Source organism: Halyomorpha halys, unplaced genomic scaffold (genome assembly GCF_000696795.3).
Source record: "Halyomorpha halys isolate HHAL.00 unplaced genomic scaffold, Hhal_1.1 Scaffold1874.1, whole genome shotgun sequence".
Classification (NCBI taxonomy): Eukaryota; Metazoa; Arthropoda; class Insecta; order Hemiptera; family Pentatomidae; genus Halyomorpha; species Halyomorpha halys.
In genome coordinates this window covers 200,233-220,840 of record NW_027111317.1, presented here as the reverse complement: position 1 = coordinate 220,840, position 20,608 = coordinate 200,233, and the positions used below count along the sequence as shown (strand labels likewise).

Genomic DNA, 20,608 nt, shown 5'->3' with positions numbered 1-20,608 from the left:
TTCATACCAGACAAGGATAGAATAGAATGTCTAGTAGAGAAACATTTGCAAATAAGTGGCAAATACATATTACATTTATAGGCTTCCTGGGTGATATCGTCTCTATCTAAAGTATGTCAGGGAAAGATATAATAAAAAAACTACATATATATTCATTTGAAAAACGTGCTGTATTTTGTTTTCAAGAAAGAAAAAAAATCATAAGTAACTACATTTGTATGCAAAACAGGACTGCATCTATAGGAGTTTTATTCATTGATCTAGAAATAAATTGACTTTTTTTTTGTTTGTGGATTAGTGAAATATAGTGGTTAAATTAACTCACACTCAGAAGTATAGTTACCTATGTCCAAACAATAAATAGACATGTATATTTGACGATCATTCAGAAATTAAAAAAAAGTTGATATGATCTAGATAAGACACTTTTGTTTATTACCAGAATATAGTTTCGGAAAAACCAGTCTACTGAAAATATTTTCATTTTATTGATAACCTTCTGCCATTTTGTTACTAGGTTGTAATGAAATGCAAGCATAGTTTGTTGAGATAATTATGTCTTGTTTAGGCCTGTGTTCTCCTCTAAGCTCCAAAAGTAGTCAAACCTCAGTAACTTAATATTTTTGATTATTATTATCAACTTTTTAAATTTTTAATAACAGCATCTTAAATATATACGTATGTAAAAAATAAAACATACATGTTTAGCTCATCAGTATAAATGAATAAGGATTAAAAAAAAAAAAAGGAAGCGATAAATCAATGTCTGTACTGCTGCAAGGAATAATTCTTCTCCTAATATTATTTTTTTGTGTATAAAAATTCCTTGATAATTGGTTTCTCAAATACCGTTCTGCAGTACCACGTTCCGAGAGTTTTTTTTACGCCTTCCGAATTAATTTTGCTGCTTCATCCTTTTCGGTATAGCTTGCGACTTCATCTCCGAATACAGATCCTACGGAAAGACACTACCTTCGCCACTCGAGGCGTGAATGAGGCATTACCAACCCGATAGAAGTAGCCACCGTGAGGTACAACACCATTAAGGTGGTATGGGGTACATGGTCTCGCGGGTACTTAGGCTGGTACTATTGTTAGGCAAATGAGGACCACCTCAGCTATGGTAATGGCCAAACAGTCCTATGATAAGCTGCTATGGTAATGGGCCGGTTAGCGTTCGGCCAACAATGAAATGGCTCAAGTACCAGCTCAATAAATTAAAATCGTAATTGAGTCCCGGAGTTTTCAGCTTTCGCAACATCTACATATCCCATTTTCTTCTTTTTCTCATGTCGTGAGCTTTATTAAACAGCTCTCGCTCCTCCTCGTTATTCCCTGTTTCCTATTTCTTTGTTTATGTTCCCTTCTACATGCTTTTAACCTTTACCATAGCCGAGGCTGTGTTCTCGTTACTGTAGCGAGTGAAAATGGCCCTTTAAGATGTAATCACTGACTCCTGCTACTTGTAGGTAATGCACCTAATTTAAGCTATGTATTTGCCCAATTATGTTAGCATTGTAAGCCACTGGTAATTTTTATATTGATATAATTCAGACTGCTATGTTGGAAATCAAACATTGCATTATTGCTCATAAATCAATTTATATCTCTTTTAGTATAACCATGACTTTATATTTTTTTTAATTTTCTGGCGTTTATTAGTGTTTTCGATCGCTAGAAACAGCCAATGCTTTATTTTATATTCAATAAGAATATAATTATTAATATTAAATAATTATATATACTATACATAGTACAATCATGAAAACAAAATTTAAAAAATACCAATAATTTTTTAAGTGAAACAACACACAGCAGCTTCAGAAAAATTAAGGGATAACAAATTTTACTAGCTCACAATTATTTTAATGCTCCGAAAAAAACTAGCATTTATATTGAAATAAGTACTGCATAAGTCATTTTAATAAAAAAAAAAAAAAAAAAAAAAGATTTGCTATAAAATTATAACTACGTTTAATTGATGCAATGAAGTTAATATTATATAATTACACTGTTATATCTAGATTTATATCAATTATTATTAATCGGCAGTTTTTAGCGGCCTGCAATGTAATTTATAATAATTAGTTTCCACTAGATAATGCGAATTGAAAAACATAATAGCCATGATCAATTTGTATAAATTGGTTTAATTATAAAAATGTTTTAATAATAACCTATTTATGTCTTCTTTTTTTTTTTCAGGTAATGAACCCAACGCAACGGTGAAGGAATCAGTGTCCTAAGTATTTAAGATTTACTTATATATAATCCCTATTAATGATATATAAACAATTTATATTATATTTTCATCAATAAAATTTGATTACATGTCGACTCCAGAAATCTTTAACCAGGACATGCATTCACATCCTATACATACAGATCCTATTTGAATCCTGTTATAAAAGACCTTTAGTTTGATGGACGTCCCAAGTGGGATTTTTATTATACTTCGCTGACTGACATGTCAACATTGCAAATCGTAAAAGAACCCTAGAACTTTCTTCAAGTAACCAAAGACCTCTTAGCAAGAATATAAAAATACAAGGAAAGACTGAACTTTGAAACGAACCTCACCTACCAGTTTTAAAGTGGAATTTTAATTTAGTCTTATGCATATTACGTACATTCTGTGCTTAGCATTTAAAGTATCGTGATTATCATTTTTACTGCTGATATATTTATGGTACCTTCATAAAAAATAAAATTAGGTGTTTGGTATATACCTGATGGTTTATATATGGCAATAGTTAGGCATTTAAGTTGTTAATGTTTAAAAAAATATTTCAATTTAAGATTGGCTAAAAAAATATTTTACTTTTTACGAAAGATCAGTCATTTTTTATAGTTAAAGCATTTTTATGTGCCTCAAAAAATCTTTTAAACATTATATTTGTAGTTATATTAGGATTAGAGTGTCTTATTAAGAACAGAATAATTGTTGATTTTTTATATACAAAGTTTGGCCGGAGATGGCTGCTTCGGACTTCTCAATTCAATATTAATAAATGTAGTCCAAAAAATTTTTCGTTAATGATTTTTATTAATATTTAATCGAACCGCTTGCAGAGTGCCAGAAATTGCTAAGCATATAATTATTGTTTTCAAAAACGTTCTGGTAAGCTTGATCAAAACATTCGTAGTATATTATTATAGCTTATATTCATAATTTTGTATTTTCGTTTATGCATTTCGTGTGCTGTTGCTTGCTATCCGGAATCGATGTGACTCTTCCTAAGCAGTAAATGTGGATCATAAATCCAGGTATGAAAAATTGAGATGAGTTGGTCCTCAAATGATAGTTCAATTATTATTGCAACTTAATTAGAAGTTTTAGCATGCATTTAAAAAAAAAATATTTTCTGATTAAACCGTATAACAATTTTAAAAATTTATTTACTTACCATCTGGCAACTTCAAGTATATTTTACTTCCGTATTGATTAATTCAGGCAAAAAAAAAAAATCTAGCATTTTTATTAGATTATTCTTTTACTTCAAATTTTGATGAATCTCGTTCGTTTGTCCTTGTAAGAGATTGTAATTGAACATCCGTTGTCTGGAGGAGGAGCAAAAACATTGAAAACCCTGACGACACGAGAACAGGACACAATCCGGTTTTGTCCATTAAAAGCAATTTCCTCCCTCGTGAAGATGATAAAGCCCAGATATCCAATTGGTACCAAATTGCACGTATGAGGCACACTCAGGACAACGAGGTGCCTCTCGGGTGATAACTTAAATTAAGTTAATGGCAAGAGTGACCACTTCTTTTGGACCCGGAACTCCGTAACTGACCCTAGTAGGTCTCGATTTTTTTATTACTACCAAATTACTCTATGAACACGTCCAGTTATAGTGGAAAACGGTGATTAAGTTTAGTTATAATCATACGTTCCCTTTTAGAGTGATGATTCAATTCCGTCTTTAAAGGATATTTCTAAATTGAGCATGGACCCTTTAGTGGTCATGGTTTCACAGTTTGATAGAACTGTGATTAAATAAGCCACTTCAAAGAAAATAACAGTGTGCTCCGTAATCAAATTTTCTAGCCGCAGTTCATAAATTTATCTTCGACAAAGTCAGTCACTCTTAGTAACGGTTTGATTCATGGCATTCTAAAAAATATAGGAAAATAACACTCACCATCCAGATGCATTATTTTATAAATTTACAATTAACTAATTTTTTTTTCTCGAGTATCAATCATTTGTATTAAAAACAGGTGAAAAATGATTTATTCGTTTTGTTTATATTTATAAAGAGCAAAAAATTGCAGAGAGGGGAAAACAAATTGAGTCTTCAAAAGGATGTTCTCTATCACCACCTCAACCAATATACAAATTAAAACCCTACGTACCGAATTTCAACTTACATTTCATAGCATAGCTATAGTCATGCCTCCCATGACATTTTCATAAGTAATACATCCCATTCATTTGTCATTCAAATAACAAGTTTAAATAAAGATATGTAGTGAAATATTCTATATATTATATATTTTGCATACTTACATTTAGCCATTATATATTATTTTCATGTTTCATATATATTGTAACTTTGTATTCATAAAAAAAGTAAAAAAAAAAGGAGGAAACGTCAGCATTAATTACAGTTTTTAAAAATTTTGTAGGCCAGAGGTTCAGAGGTATCAAGACATAAAATCACATTTTATTTTGATAAAGGTTATACTTTTTTTTTTAATGCAATCCACAGCGAAGGTTATGTTAACCTAGTTATCTACAGGTGACGAACCTATTCTAGCCATGGTAGGGGGTCAAGTTTTTCATTTTGTAAGACGGCCACTTAATGAAAAAAGTCATCATCCTAGGCCGGATTCGAACCGGCGCCGTCCGTTGATTTCAGAACAATAGACGTAGACCTAACCATCTTATACACAATTATATTAGTTTTAATTTTTAATACTTTCTTAAATATCATCTAGTTGATTTATTTTTCCTTAAGTATTGAAGTATTCAATTTTTCAAGTAAGTATATAATATTCATACGGACCGTTGGTCTTTTTACATGTCCGACAGATCAATTAAAATAGTTTCTTCTTCCATCTTCGAAAACTGTTTTGGAATCAACAATGAAAGCCTCCGAAGGGACCATATCGCCCATGGGTTGAATTAGACCCGAAGCCTCGTGAGATAGGATCTGGACGGACGATAAGGTGCGTGTATCGAGGAGGTAACAAGGGGCGGTCGTGGCCCACGGGCCGATCCCTATGACAACCCCCCCTGGGGGGGGAGCAGGAGGGGAGAGGGTGTTTATGGCGATTCGGCAAAAATCCTCTTACTCTGCCTTTAACGGAAGACAATGCTAACGGGGCTCCATGTCCCTATTTACTAGTTCTGCCGCCGCATGGTAACGAGCTCTCCTATGCCGGTTATGTTATTGTTCTTTCATTAGTTACTTAACCGGATCTTGTTGGCTCTAAGACATTATTATACCGATGTTATATATGTTTGTTATCTAGTATAGGTATAGAACTTGGAACACGAATAAATATCTTCTTTTTTTTTTTAATAAACTTTATAGAAACTTTTTACAAGCTATTTCTTCTTTTTAAATTATGTTTCTCATTGAGTTACATTCTTGTAAAATAAGGATAAATTCAAGCTAACTAAAGTAAAAATGAATTGGTCCGAATATATGAAAAAAATAGCAACAAAGATTTGTAAATATACATAACGTTTGAATATTAATTTACTGTCAGCTTCATTGATTTCACATCAATTATCCACCGCAAAAATAAAAAACTCAACAAAAATCTGCAATTAATAAATAAACATTACATCGATTATTTATTTTTGACATGAAGGAGAAAAAATGTTCAGTATTCTTTCTAATAATATATTTTATTCAGATAAAAAAAATCTTAGTTGTTTTATGAAATTTAATTATATATTAGATTATATATTATATTATATTATTTATTATAATTATTAGCACCACTAGTTCTACAAATATTTATGCTTTACATTTTTTACATGCGTAACGTAAATCGCTAATGAAAACGTTGAACGTTGAACGATGAAAAGTTTCATTTTTTGAATTATAAAAAATTATAACTTATTAAAAATAATAGTTTAAAAAAAAATTACTACTTTATTTATTGATAATATTGCAATCTGCCATAGTTGGGCAATAGGTAATAGTATTAACTGATCACATTCATACTAAAAATAAAAAATAAAGTAAGAATAAAATAAATAAGTAAATGAAAAAAAATAAAAATATATTTTTTTTTAAATAAAAAAAACAATATGTCGTTTATCTTCTCATAACTTTCTTTCCAATAAAAAGAAAACTCTGTATATTTATGAAAATGTAACTTTTTCATTTTCCACTTTATTTATAACGTTTTACATCGTATATGCAAAAAACAAAAAAATAAATAAATAATAAAAAGCTACTGATAAGCTAATAATAAAAACATATAAATATACAAATGTATATAGATCAGTAGTAAGGCACTGTGCTACTGATTCCAAGGACCAGAGTTCGATTCTAGCTGTGGCAGATAATTATGTATTGATAGGTCTACCAAGACTCATAAAGTGGGTATCCTTAAATGGGAAAAATATGGAGCCCGAGTATTATTCTGACCAAATTCTCTCTCTCCACAACTGTTGGTCTAGTAACTATAATGAACCCCTGACCTTTTATGGTTTAGTAGTAGTGGTACAGATTTATTTTTATTATATATATACAATGAGTAATTAATTATATTATGTTATGATATAATATAAATGTCGTAATAATACATATGTATCAGAAATAGCCTTTACCATCTATACCTTCATGTTCTTCTTTAAGAATTGAATTCTCTAAAGATTTTTTTGATTTTTTTATTGGAAACCAGTTATTAAACATTAAAAAATTCGGCACCTGTGTTGCTTTTGCTTAATTAAACAGCGAGATCAAAGAGGCCGCCTGTCAGCGCCAATCCTCGCCCGGATGGCATTCAGCCGTCCATCTCTTCGGATCAGCAGCCTCCATACCTTATTAGTCTCGAGGCAGTATCAAATTTTATCGATTGCAAATAATGTTTTTGCAAAATGTATAAATATTCTTTTTTCTAATGTAGTTTTAATGTAATAATGAACATTTTGAGCCAATAAAATTCAGAATGATTCAATAATACCAATTGATGTAATCAACGATTTCTTCCTTATATCAGTTAAGTATCAATTGGAATCACGTCAATAAAATTTTTTCATCATCTCAAGAAGCAAAATATTATTCCGAACGAAACTCTACTTTTTTAGTATATATGAGTATGAGTCCATAAAAAATTAAAATATGTCTTTATTTATTTTACTTTATTTGGTTCTTTTATAACCGATAAATAGAAAATATATTTATTTATGTTAAAAAAAATGAGATAAGCATTATTCCAAAATTTGTTGATTTTTTCTTACAGTCAATCAAACTTTTTACAGAAATAATTTGACCTTATAGATGACTACAAGTTGTGGAAGAGATAAAGTAAAAAAAAAAACAGTTTTACATTGTTCATATATATAAAAAGATAATCTAAAACTAGTGTGGTAAACGAATCAATAATAAAAATATACTAACTAAAAAGAAAACTGCAAAGCTTATTTAAAATTAGCTTATTTATTTTTTTTCAGCCCTAAGTCATAGTTTAGTCTTCACAAACACGAACTAACTACTTGAAACTCATAAAATTCTGGTAGTATAGGGATGAAGATAACAACAGAACAAAGTATCATATTTGAACTTATAAGTTTCTAAAACGTATAAATAAGGTAGAAAATATAAATGAGGTGTTACATTTCAAAACCAGGCAATCTATTGAATTAAACTTTTTTTTCATTTTTTTTTTTTACAGTTTTTGTACACATGGTAGCCTAAAGAAGAACTGTGAAGAAAAAAAAAATCAAAAACTAGGAAACCAAAATTTTCTTATTCCTAAATACAATGCCTAAAATTATAGATGGCTATAACTCCTTTATCGTTAGTAACTGAGGGTATGCGACTTTAATCTAAGTACTAGTAATTCAATTGACATTTTGAATTGAGAATTACTATAGTTAAAGTAAAAGTAAAATAATTTTGTATAAATTGAGTAACTCGTAAAATAAATTAGTTTGATTACAATTTTAATATTTTTGTTTCAATTGCCTTATTTAGATTTTTTACTTTTGTTTTGATTCAAGTGTGTTCCAAAGACATTTTCTTGACACGATCCATTCTTCGCACCTCTTGAGCCCCACTTATTAAAGTCCCTTTCCTCGACTGGTGATATATCATCAGTACCACTGCAATCAGGACTGAGCCACTAAACAATATAATTCAAATTTTCTCGCACTCTATTAAGCCGATAATGAATGGGCAGTTGCACGGACAACCTCCACATTCCGCTGGTATGATTAATGTAGCCCGATTTGTGGTGAAGCATTAACGATTGTTTCACAAGACAAGTAGTTCACTGCGAACGTGAGCGGCCCACTTGCACGCGACATGTTTTAATTTTTATGATAGCCATGGAAGAACTAGGAGTTAATTTTACGATCAAGTGAACTTAATCATCCGCTTTTTCTATGTGGAGTAATGACATCTAGCAGTCCTAACTCCCCATCTACGCTGTCTTCGAAAGCTGTAAACACGCCAGGTTAAACATTGTATAGCTTCTTAATTAAGAGAAAGCTACAATATGAATTGTAGGACTTGCCAGCGCAATAAACAGTATTTCTGCACGGTATACTTTAAAACATATTACAGAACTGCTCCGGTATTGGGACTAAAAATCCTTCTTCTTCTAGTGCCTCATTTCTTTAGCAATCGGGAATATATGGAAATCGTTCCGTTGGCTCACATCTGCAAGTCGATCGAAAAATCGTGTCTTGGAGAACTCTCCTCATTACTGGAGGAATGGGATGCGATTTTCGTTATAGCTCGGCCTAATCAAAAACAGCCGACTCTGGCGTCCAACCGTGCCCAATTAAGTTACCTCTCGGATGTTTTGAGAAATGCGAACTATTGGGATAATAGATTTTTTTTTTTCGATTTTCTCTTTGACGCTTCTTCCAGATTTGACGCACTAAAGGTTAGGCAGAACTTAAAAAACAGAAATGATGTTACTGATAAAATTTCATATATTATAAGATTGACGGTAGCACAAAATATAATCCTACTTTTATGATTGTTTTATTGAAACACTAGTTAATGAAAATATTTAATCATTCTTCTTGGTTTGTTTTTTTATTTTATTTTTAAATACAATTGTTTGTTTCATTGAATAAGGTTGGTCATTAAACTAGGGAATCAATTATTATTACTTATCTATTGCTTTATTTAACTTTTATTCTATTTTTTTATTTAAATTTATAAAATTTTACTAAATATTATCCTCTGGTTTAGCAATAACTTTTTAAGAGCTCTTACGTGATTCTAATTATATAATTCTCAATTTAAAGTCACCATAAGCAAAATTAATTTGTTTATTTTTTATAGAAGGCAATTCAATAGTAATACTACCAAAGAATACTACCGATTACACAGCATTGTAATTCTTCTAGATCACACTAAACAGAGTATCCTCTCATAAATATATAAATAAAGTACTCATCGGTTTGGGGCTGATTCTTATTTCTATTGAATACATAACTAGTCGACTATACAAAACTAATGTGGATTTTTATTTAAAAATCGCTATAAATATTTTATTTAAAATAGAAGGAAGATGAGACGGGGTAACGGTCAAGAAAGGTACAAAACCACCAGAAATATTACTAATTAGGAATACTTAATTTTTATTACGTTACTAATAAGTAATGTTCCTACTCTAGTAATGTTCCTACGCTAGTAATGTTCCGGACTATGTTCCTACAATCAATTAATCGATTGCACAAGGTAAACCTATTATCCTTCAATTTTAATATGTATTTCATTTACTAAAATAGTTAGCCTTTCTACTTCTCTTAATTTGACCATGTTCCATATGCTACAAAAAAAAAAAAAAACCATATTGCGATAAACTTTGAAAATCCTGAACATTAGGTTAGAGTTTTTAAGATGAAAAGTTATTAGCGTTTCAGTTTTCAAGTTCCTTCTGATTGACGTTGCAGATTCAAAGTACAATAATAATTAAAATTAATTTTACAATTAATGGATCAGAGTTAAATTAAAAAGAGTTGAGTGAACCTATCCTTATCGTGCCAAATCCATTCAAAAATACAGAAAAACTTAAAGTTTACAAAAGTATGTCTTGTTACTAAATACAGGTTTTTTTTTTAGACTGATGTCGTTTTTTGGAAATTCGTTCAAATATAGAATCACATTCATTACTTTTTATTACAGCTTCTTCATCAGTTATTGATGTAAATGTTTCATTAGTAATGAAAATCAGTTAAAAAAAAAAAAAAACCCTGAATCACAATCATTATTTTTAATTATATTATTTCAAAAATTTTTCGAGACCAGGTAATATTTATCAATAAATTAATTTAATATCCAAAAACAGTCTCAACACTATTTATTTATTTGTCCTACGTTTCGGCCCTTCCAGCCATCCTCAGGGACATCTAAACATTTAACAGCTTATATTACCACTTCACTTTTAAACATTTACAATAACATTATTATTTATTATATAATATAACATACCTTCAACATAAATTTCCTCTCACATTAATTATTTTCTACTTGCAGGCTATTTTGCCCAGGTCAATTTCTTTATTTAAGTTAAAACCTATTCCAAACAGTCCATTATTAAAAGTCATACTTATTATTAATAAGCTTACCAAGCTTAAGTCTAGTTATCTCTCTATTTAAATTTTAAAAAACATTCATTTATTTATTCTATTAGTGGTAGGTTATAAAAGGTTTGTTATATGGTGTGGGTTTTTATAGTGTGGACAATATTATAGAATAAATAAATGAATGTTTTTTAAAATTTAAATAGAGAGGTAACTAGACTTAAGCTTGGTAAGCTTATTAATAATAAGTATGACTTTTAATAATGGACTGTTTGGAATAGGTTTTAACTTAAATAAAGAAATTGACCTGGGCAAAATAGCCTGCAAGTAGAAAATAATTAATGTGAGAGGAAATTTATGTTGAAGGTATGTTATATTATATAATAAATAATAATGTTATTGTAAATGTTTAAAAGTGAAGTGGTAATATAAGCTGTTAAATGTTTAGATGTCCCTGAGGATGGCTGGAAGGGCCGAAACGTAGGACAAATAAATAAATAGTGTTGAGACTGTTCTTGGATATTAAATTAATTTATTGATAATCATTATTTTGTTTTACTTAACATTCACTGAATCGGTTTCTCCTATTCGGAAAACAGAGAAAAAATCGCCGCTGACAAATTCGAATAATTTAGTGACTCACTAAAACTATAGTGAATTTTTTTTATTTATTATTTCTTTTTTGGTCTTAGTTCATCACTTACTAATACTCTGTGCGAATAGTTTCAAAACAAACCTTGTGAACGGTTGTGGAAGGGATGACCTACAAAAAAACGTCCTTTAGTCCTACCCGAGGGCCAAAGGTTCGATCCCAAAGGAAGATTGATTCGCCGAAATCAATTACTCCATGCCGCAATCAAGACGGGTGAGTTGTAAAATTATTAATTACATAGGACCACTGTGTGGAGTCATCTCACACACTAGTCAATAATTGCAGCTCTGTCTTCGCCTGTTAACATTGTACTGTAGGTTACTGCAGAGAGATAAACCTGCCCGTAAGTTAATATACGACTTATGATTATTAGAAGAAAAAATTGATTTCTTCTCTTGTTAATGATTGTACAGGAAAATTAATGAAAAGAGTAAAAAATTAAAATTGACTGATCTGTAACATGAAGGAGATCTAAAGGAAACAATCTTTCAAATAGTGTATGTTATTTCAAATTAGTGTGTAATAATCTTTCTCAAATTAAATGTGAATGTTTGTATTTTTTATTATTTTTTTTAATTAAATTATTTTATAATAAATATGGTGATACTATAGAAATTTGCGAATGATCTTAAATTGAACATTTCGATTAGTCAGTAATATTATCGAGTACAAGGTATATACAATTGCTATTTGTTTATGTTGTTTACGCTAAATAAACTATATACTCTTAGAGAAATAGTTATTGGCTCACATCACCCAACGACTTGCGAAACATGCATAACGAAGTATGAAGAAGGCATTACCTGGTCTAATTTGCTAAGCCGTAATTACTCCAGTTCAACATGTTTGTTTCCTCCAGTATTTAAAACTTCATTATGAAGAATCATTGATTTTATCAGGCTGAAAAATTAACTAGCGTTTACGGTAATTGCCATAATTATTTCTAGATTTGCTGTCATGACATAATTTACATATTTTTCTTCCTATGGAGGAACAATAATGCAGTTTTCAGTAATATGGAAATCATTTTTTGTTGTAAACAATATTAATTGTAATATTCGGCTGTAAGCAAATTTTGTAGTTGCATTATGACACCTTTTTTTGTGGTTTTTGTAGACTAGGGTCTGTTGAGATTACGCAAATCTTCGGCCAAAGCCGGAGTGGCGTATCTGAAACTTGGATTTGAACTATAATAATTAAATAATTATAGTTAACAAAGTAAATTTATTTATTTTTATATGAATATTTACATATTTTAAACCATATTTAGCAACACACATAGTTTACTTTTATTTCATGTTATCTATTCTCTTGCTTGGCTATATTAATTTAGTTATGTGTATCATTTTTAGTCCTGAAGAAACCTTGGACGAAACTTTGGCTCACAACAATTATTATTTGGGTTTTTTTTTGTTAACCACACACGGATGATCCTCCTTTTATAAATTATAAATAGTCAATCAAGGATGTTCCAACATTAAAATGTTTTTCTATTATTATTCCTATTTTTTTGTTTTAATATTGGTGATGAGGTTAATAAAAAATGTTCTGAGACAGTTATTGTCCTCCTTCAACCAAATAATGTTTTATTTATACACTATTGCTTGGATACCATGCGTGCCAGAGAGCATCAACAGACATGTTCTTTTCCGCTCCACTTATTCAAAGACCTCACTAATACTTCTTAACTGTTCCCTATATAAGAACAACCTGAGCCTTTCCCTTACTGGAAGATGTACAGTTCTTCCAGTCTCTTCGTTGATGAGACTAAACGCTGTATCGGATGGCAAATTGAAGAAACTCTGCCCTGCCCGTATGTCGTAACCCCTTTAATCTCTTTCTGACTTGCATTATTCTATAATCGGCAAAGGGGCGGTTTTACGCCCGCCTCCCCATCCCAACTTTCGATCACGTATCCCCCGGGCGAAAGTGTATCGCCTTCTTAAGCTCTCCTTTTCTTCAGCGGCCATTGTCGTCTTCCGCGGATGTCTGCACGTAGCCGCGTCCCCCTGTTTGGTCCAACCGTCGGCATATTTACACTCAGCCGTCAAAAAATATATTTCTTAACAGGCCGGTTTGTCGACTCTATCGGGTATAATGGTGGAGACTTTAATGGTCGGATACAGGCGCTCTTCGGTATAGTAGCCCTTGGTAAAAAGTCACCCTTTATAACAAGCTAGTGAAAAAAGTTCAATTTTTAATGAGATCTAATTTTAAAACAAAATTTAATTTTTCCTTTTTTTTTTAGTATTTTTATCTCATTAATTAAATAAGATCTTATAACCAAAATTTGTTTTTTTTACTCTCATAGTAATTGAAATTAAAATATTAAGCTTTACAAATATACTATATTTGAAAGAAATATTTTTAGTCAGTTAATTCTGTTATTTTCACATATTTTAAGTTTTATCAATTTAGGGCAATTAAATATATATTGTGCCTACATGTATATGAACGATTGCAAAACAAGTTGTAAAAATACTTAGTTTAACTATTCGACAATATTTCCGAGATCAACTCCCTTCTCATTTGTTTATTCTTATGCTTTCTTAGATTTTAGTTAGGTTCATAAAAAAAAACACTTCTACCAAGCCGACGACTTATTCACCAGTGATGTCCATTTAAGAGAAATGATACTTTAGACGTTCATAATAAACTTTTAATATTATTAAATTGTAAAATAAATATTAATTAGTTTATTACTGTTCCTTGTTTTTACAGTTATAAACATGAAAAATTCACAGCAACCTACTTGGGTATTTTTTCCCCCTATTTAATTATAATTACATTATATATAATAGATACAGATAAATGAGTATTACATATCTACATCATTTAATTTTGTAACAGGAATGCCTCACTGAATGCCGTTAAAAAAATATGAAAAAAATATTGGCCAATGTGATGTAATTATTGCAAAACTGAAGCGCAGTAATTATGTGAAACAGATGCAGTATTTCATGTAGATGCATTTAAGGCCTCGTAAGGCAATAGACAATTCGGAGCTCTCATAAATATTTTCCTTTCATTGGAAGACATCAATTTCTCCTCCCATCTCGATACGATCTCTAAAAGTAAAAACTAACGAGGATGCTTTTATCGGGCCAAATGATGCCGCTCTTCCCATATTTGACATGCGATGTTAAAATATTTTGAAACTATTAAATATACCATTTGAGAGTATGGACGGCTTGCTTGAAACAGTAAACATGAACGTAACCGACCCAAAAACCACAAATTGCCGCAAAACACGCACATTTAATGTCCTGTTACCCATACAGTGGGATATACTAACAGATATAGAATTTTGTTAACGGCTAATTATTTGTTATTAATGGTACAAAAAATTAAAACATATATAATTGGCAAAAGTCTGTTATTACGGTATCTGTCATAATATTTTAGGCGATAATTGCCTAAATTTCTTACGAAATATGTTTCCTGAAGATAATTTTCATATATTTTGAGTGCTAGTTATATAATTCCCCTTAACTATCAATAATGTCTTAAGGAATTTCTGTCTAAATATGATTGCTGTGTAAATATTGATATTAATAATTAGAAGGGAAAAATAAACAACCAACTACCATCATTAGAAATACATTGAGAAACAACTGAAGAAGGATTAACGTGATTAACATAAAAGAAAAAAAAAGAAATAAATACTATAAACAGACAAACAAGCAATAAGAAAAATAAAACATTCGTTTTTATAATTAAAAGTAAATTATTACGTTATATTAAAATTAAGTGATATAATTCTTAGAAGATAACATATAATGTAGGGTCGGAGAATATTAAAAAACCATGAAACAATCAATGAGATTTTTTTACAAGTCAATCTTATTATGTATTATTCATAGATACTTAATGAGTCATTAATTGAATAATATTCATCAATGGATAGATATAGCAAGACTAATGTATCTAGAAATTGAGACTAGTCATTATACACAATAAACCAACTTTATAAATTCCATTAAGGCTTCTTGAGTTTTTTTTCAATTTTTTTTAAACATCAAAATTCTAAAAATATCAGAACCGATATTATATTTATCATAATTATTTATACAAAGCTTAAATACTATAATATAAACCGAAAATCAGAGTGGTATTTATTTGGTATAAACCGACTAAGGTACGACTTTCAAATACCGATATTTTCTTCAAGATTTATTTTAAAGTATCCAAAAATAAAATAATTACAAACTCCAGCCAACTAGAAACCCAAAAGTATATTTATGCCTTCCAATTTTTCCCGGAGAGATTTAAAAACAATAAAAAAAAAATCTATTTTTCATTCTACTTCATTTATTTATTTATTGCAGGGGAGATCATTTAGAAACAACAGTTTTTAGTTAAGTGAGGATCAGCCAAAGGAGTACGAGGAATGGATCTGGGTGAATAACTTTTGAAAATTAGCTTATCTATGTTTAAAAAAAAATTAAAATTAAATAACAAATTATTTTAATTTAGTAAAAACAGTTAAGGAGCTACAAAGTTGAAATTTGCAATCATCATCCAAAAAAAAAAATGAAATATTAGAAACTCTTTTTAGAGCTTCTCCAACACGCTTTACGAAAAAAAAAAAAAATTGGACTTAGAGTTGGCGTTTCATTATTTTGATATCTTATTTGCTCACATTTTACATTCCTACAGCATTAATAACAGACTTTCAGACACCTTTGCACTTTACATTACTACCCTGTCACAGATATTCTATGTAGAAAGGCGCTTTGATATGATATAAACACACATTTTTTGGGTTGGATGAAAACTGTAACATCTTAAATGTCTTACACGCTTGATGGTAAATAATTTCCTCCTGGCTCTCGGGGAGAATTCAATCCTAAACCACTTAGAGACTCGACAGGTCAGGGTTCCTCCGAGGTTGAGGATGTAAGATTAGGCCGCTTCTACGGTGCCCCAGAAAAAAATATATGCTTCTCCCAGCGGGGAATTAATTTCCTATGTTTTTTGATGGTGAGTATATTACAGAGCGATCCGCTAATAGTCACGTAGACTCTCTGCTCCCGCTTAATTGAACCAATTGGAATATTTTTTTACTTTTTTACCAATCACCTCCGATCTTTATGCTCCGCATTTATTTCTCGTTCCTTTTTTGGTTTGGCCTCCGTTGGAAAGGTTATCAGCCAACTGAAATAGCCTCTTCTTAAAGAATATTCCACCGTGAAATTATTGCATGTGAAACGTTCATTTGTGAGATTTACTACCTGAGTTTAGACGTTTTTGCTTTCGACTAAAAATATCCACGTCTTGAGAAAAAAACATTTAAAATTATTATATCTATTATATATATCTGATCAAAGGAATTGCGTAAAATAAAATAATATATTAATAACAAATATATATCTCAACTTAGTGGCATTAGCATTTTGAACTTCCATAAGTACCAAAGGACAAACTCAACAACTCTTCATAGACTTAATTCAGGTATTTACATGATTATTTAACCATCTAGAGAAATATAATTCGAATTCAGTCAATGTATATTTTAAGCCTTTCACATTACGGTCAATATAATGTTTGCTTTTTTTTATACCATACCATTCATATGTATGGATCACAAAATACTCAGGCTGTCATGGCATTTATTGCGAAGGATTTAGGGACATCAAATTAATGCAAACAGATGATGCACATGATGAAAGATTAGGTTAAAGCAGCGGTACCAAAATTTTTCATCAAGGCGTACTTGTCGAATTAAGAAATAAATCAAGGCATAATTTTCGATAGAGCGGTGTAGTATGTAGGAAAAAATATTTTAAAAAACAATGCAAAGTGAATGCATTCAAATTAAAACTTCCTGTTTGTTTTTCTCAAATATGTCTCCAAAGTTAAATACCATTCATAGAGCCGAAAGTAATTAAAATAAAGGGATCCTTGAAATTCTTGGATCACTAGAAGTATTAATCTGAATTATATACATATATATTTTTTTCTAAACTTTATAATATAACAGAATAAAATACTGATAAAAAATATGTTTTCGGATTAAAATTATTTTTAGTAGTATCTTTTCGATAACGTTTAATTTGATCCATTCCTCTCGTCATATTTCTACTTCATAACCCTCAAGTACTTACGGACGGCACCTTCGGTACGAATGTTGCGGGGTAAGATGGCGGATGGCAGTTACTGGAGATGGCGGGAACGTATTAAGGCCAGGGCTAATCTTAATAGAATCACTGGAGCTGGAGCGATTGTTGGGAGTGGCCGCCCATCTTTAGAATGTATTAGCCATGAGGGCTCCAGCTGTGTATATATAGAGCTGTCGTTATATACAGCTTGCGAATTACTTCAGAGTCTACCACGTCCGTAATATCCCCTGTCTGGATCCCATAATAAATTTCTTTCCGATATGCAATGTACCAATAATAGATACTTCCAGCTCACCCTGTCTCAGTATTGCAACGTTATTAGGCATCTATTAAATCTTGAGTTATATTCTAGTTTAAACCTGTACTACCTTCCCTCATATTCTTTTAAAGAATGATTTAAGGCCTATACTGTGCTTTATAGTTATATCAATAATCTTTGTGGTGTTTTATAACAGACATTAAAATGTAGTTCAGAATACTTGATATTATTTCTGAACACGGTTAAGACAAGTAAATACCACCTATTGAGAGGCACAGTGACGTAAGTCCTAAATCCATCATAAAGAGAAAACAGCGTTTCAAACTTTTATAAAGCTATAAACTAAATTAAACTAGAACTTCCCTTGTATTTCGAATCGTTTTCCCGTTGATTAAACATTACTGTACTTTCGATAAAGACTGACTTGCACATTAAACAAACCTTAATTTTGTTATCATTAATAGCGTATGTTGCACTGTTCACAGGGAAGAATTGAAATAAACTTTCTCCTCTTGTACACGTACAAGAGGAATACGTCTAATATTGTTGGGTTTATCTTTTTTTTTATTTTAAAAGAAGAAGAAAAGGTTATAAAATAATTATTGTACAAAGGCCCAATTCAATAAAGTTCACCGACATTAGAATAGTGTTCAGAAGAAGTAGTACAGGAACGCAAGTCATCGCTGGCAAGCGTGAGGGGATTTTATGAATGAAACAGGAAAGTAAAAGTGTGTAGAAAATTGCCGTCCTTCCACCTCCTAGGCGCGGTAATAAAGCTATGGAGGATGTCGTTTGTGCTCTTGCGGCATTCTTCGCGACTGACGGGAGATACAGGAGACAAGGGTAAGGGATTATGTTTATTACGATGAACCAGGGGGTTGCGGAGGCATAAACCATCCGAATGCGGCTCGCGTGCTCAGCGGGTGTCGATCTCCCGAAGCCGGTCACTAAATCCGGACGTGATCGGAATCGTTAAGAGCGGTACTTTTTTTTGGCTCGTCCCTTCTGCCCAATTTGAGGAACTCGTAAAACTCCGACACATTCCACCAATCCGTCCAGTGATAAATGTTGAAAAAAATATCTGGACTAGATAACAAAATATCCCATGGAGTAAATGAAATAGGGATTAAATGTGTTTAAAATGGATCAGTCTCAATAAAAAAACTATAAATCCACGTCGGCTTTTCGGGAAGATATTTTTATACCGGTCCACTTAAATATAGAGAACTTTTAAAGTTGTGTGTCGTTAAACTTTACAATGTCACTTATCTTAATGCTTATTGAACGCTGATAGATAGATGGACTAATACGAATGATTTTCTCACAGGAAACATCAATCCACACTTAGGTTTAATAAGGTTCGGCTGTCTCAGAAGTAGGTGATATGAGAGAAATTTATTATACGAAACTTGTTTCTTCTCGACAATAATACTTTAGAGGGACACCTTTAAGCACGTCTGTGCTTTAGCGATCTTTATCAGGTAGTTAATTTTTAACGCTTATGGTAATTTCCAACATAATGTAAACAAAAAAAAAATAAATAAATAAAAGAACCTGTATCTCAAAAACCCACAGATCGCCCTCATTCGAATAAGAAAAAATATTCACGATTTTGTGAGCATTGCCAAAGCATAAGAGATATGAGACATTTGTATTTGTTAAAGAATGTATAGTATACACTCTAAAAAATAGCTCTTAAAGTTTTGCATTTGATTCAACTTCCTCTACGAACTCTTCCTCTACGAAAACATTAAAAAAAAATTATCTTTACTTCAAGAAAATTTGAATTATCCCATTCCTTTGTATTGAAATAGATGGTGACCGACATTTCAGGACATTCAATATCGCCGTTCATGTGTGAAACCTTCAGAGTACGTGTCTTGTTACGACTAGCCTTGTACCAGATGGTGCCTAGTGGTCTATGATTTTATCAATCACTAGGAAATTACTTTACGACTGTTCCTGTGTACAGTGTCCTTCTGCAGAGTTGCAGCCTGTCAATTTTCTTCGATTTAATCAGCTTCTACTTTTCTCAGTTTATTAATCAAAGATGAAGTACATAACGTCTTCTCCCAGAGCATGTAACTATGGACTAATTTTTAGTATCGTTCTATTCCTCAAAATTACTTTTAAAAAAATTGTTTTTAGAAACCATCTATGACAAAATCATCCATCAATAACTTTATCTATTTTTTTTTTTTAACGTTTAACAATTATCAATCTTTTTTTACCAATTTATTATTTTATACTAATTTTAAACTACTGTTCGTTTCTTAAAAAATCCTGTCTAGATATGAAATAATTTGGATTTTTCAAAAAAGTATGCGAAAACATAGTTGAAAAATATATTTGATTCCTGCTGCTAAAACTCATGTACAGCATAATTAATTTTTCTAATGGTGTAATTAATTACTTATTGTTTCTAGAGATATTAACAATATTTCAATTCAAATAATAAATTTATTTAAACGTACATAATGTATGTATTTAATTTAATAATTAGCAATTCAGAATGATTGAACAGCTTCTCTTATTTTTTTTTTATAATTGCCGGGTTTGTGATATATTCATATATATGATATTACGATTTTTAAAATTATTTTTTATTAGCATTGGTGATTAATTAATTTTATTTGGTTTTTTTCTCTAATTATTCCTATATAAAATCATATAAATGAATGTAACATAATTTTTAAGGAAAGTTTTACTTATTGAAATCAGTCATTTTTACTAATGATTTAGTTTTTTCCCTTTTTTTTTTTTTAGAAGACAACGGATAATTAAAAAAAGCAAGTTATTATAATATTTAAGTTTCAGTATAATACAACACAAAATATATA

General features: G+C 30.6%; 1 protein-coding gene and 1 long non-coding RNA gene across 5 annotated transcripts in view; both read left to right on the top strand.

The window, feature by feature from the left end:
* The window catches only part of LOC106690797 (MDS1 and EVI1 complex locus protein EVI1-A), a 239,930-nt gene that overhangs the window by 44,990 nt on the left and 174,332 nt on the right, over positions 1 to 20,608 (top strand). The gene's annotated exons all lie outside the window — the stretch shown is intronic.
* LOC136796238 (uncharacterized) lies at positions 10,852 to 11,243 on the top strand. The gene is made up of 3 exons (XR_010843924.1): positions 10,852 to 10,945; positions 11,017 to 11,101; positions 11,184 to 11,243. It is a non-coding gene; the product is annotated as an uncharacterized lncRNA (long non-coding RNA).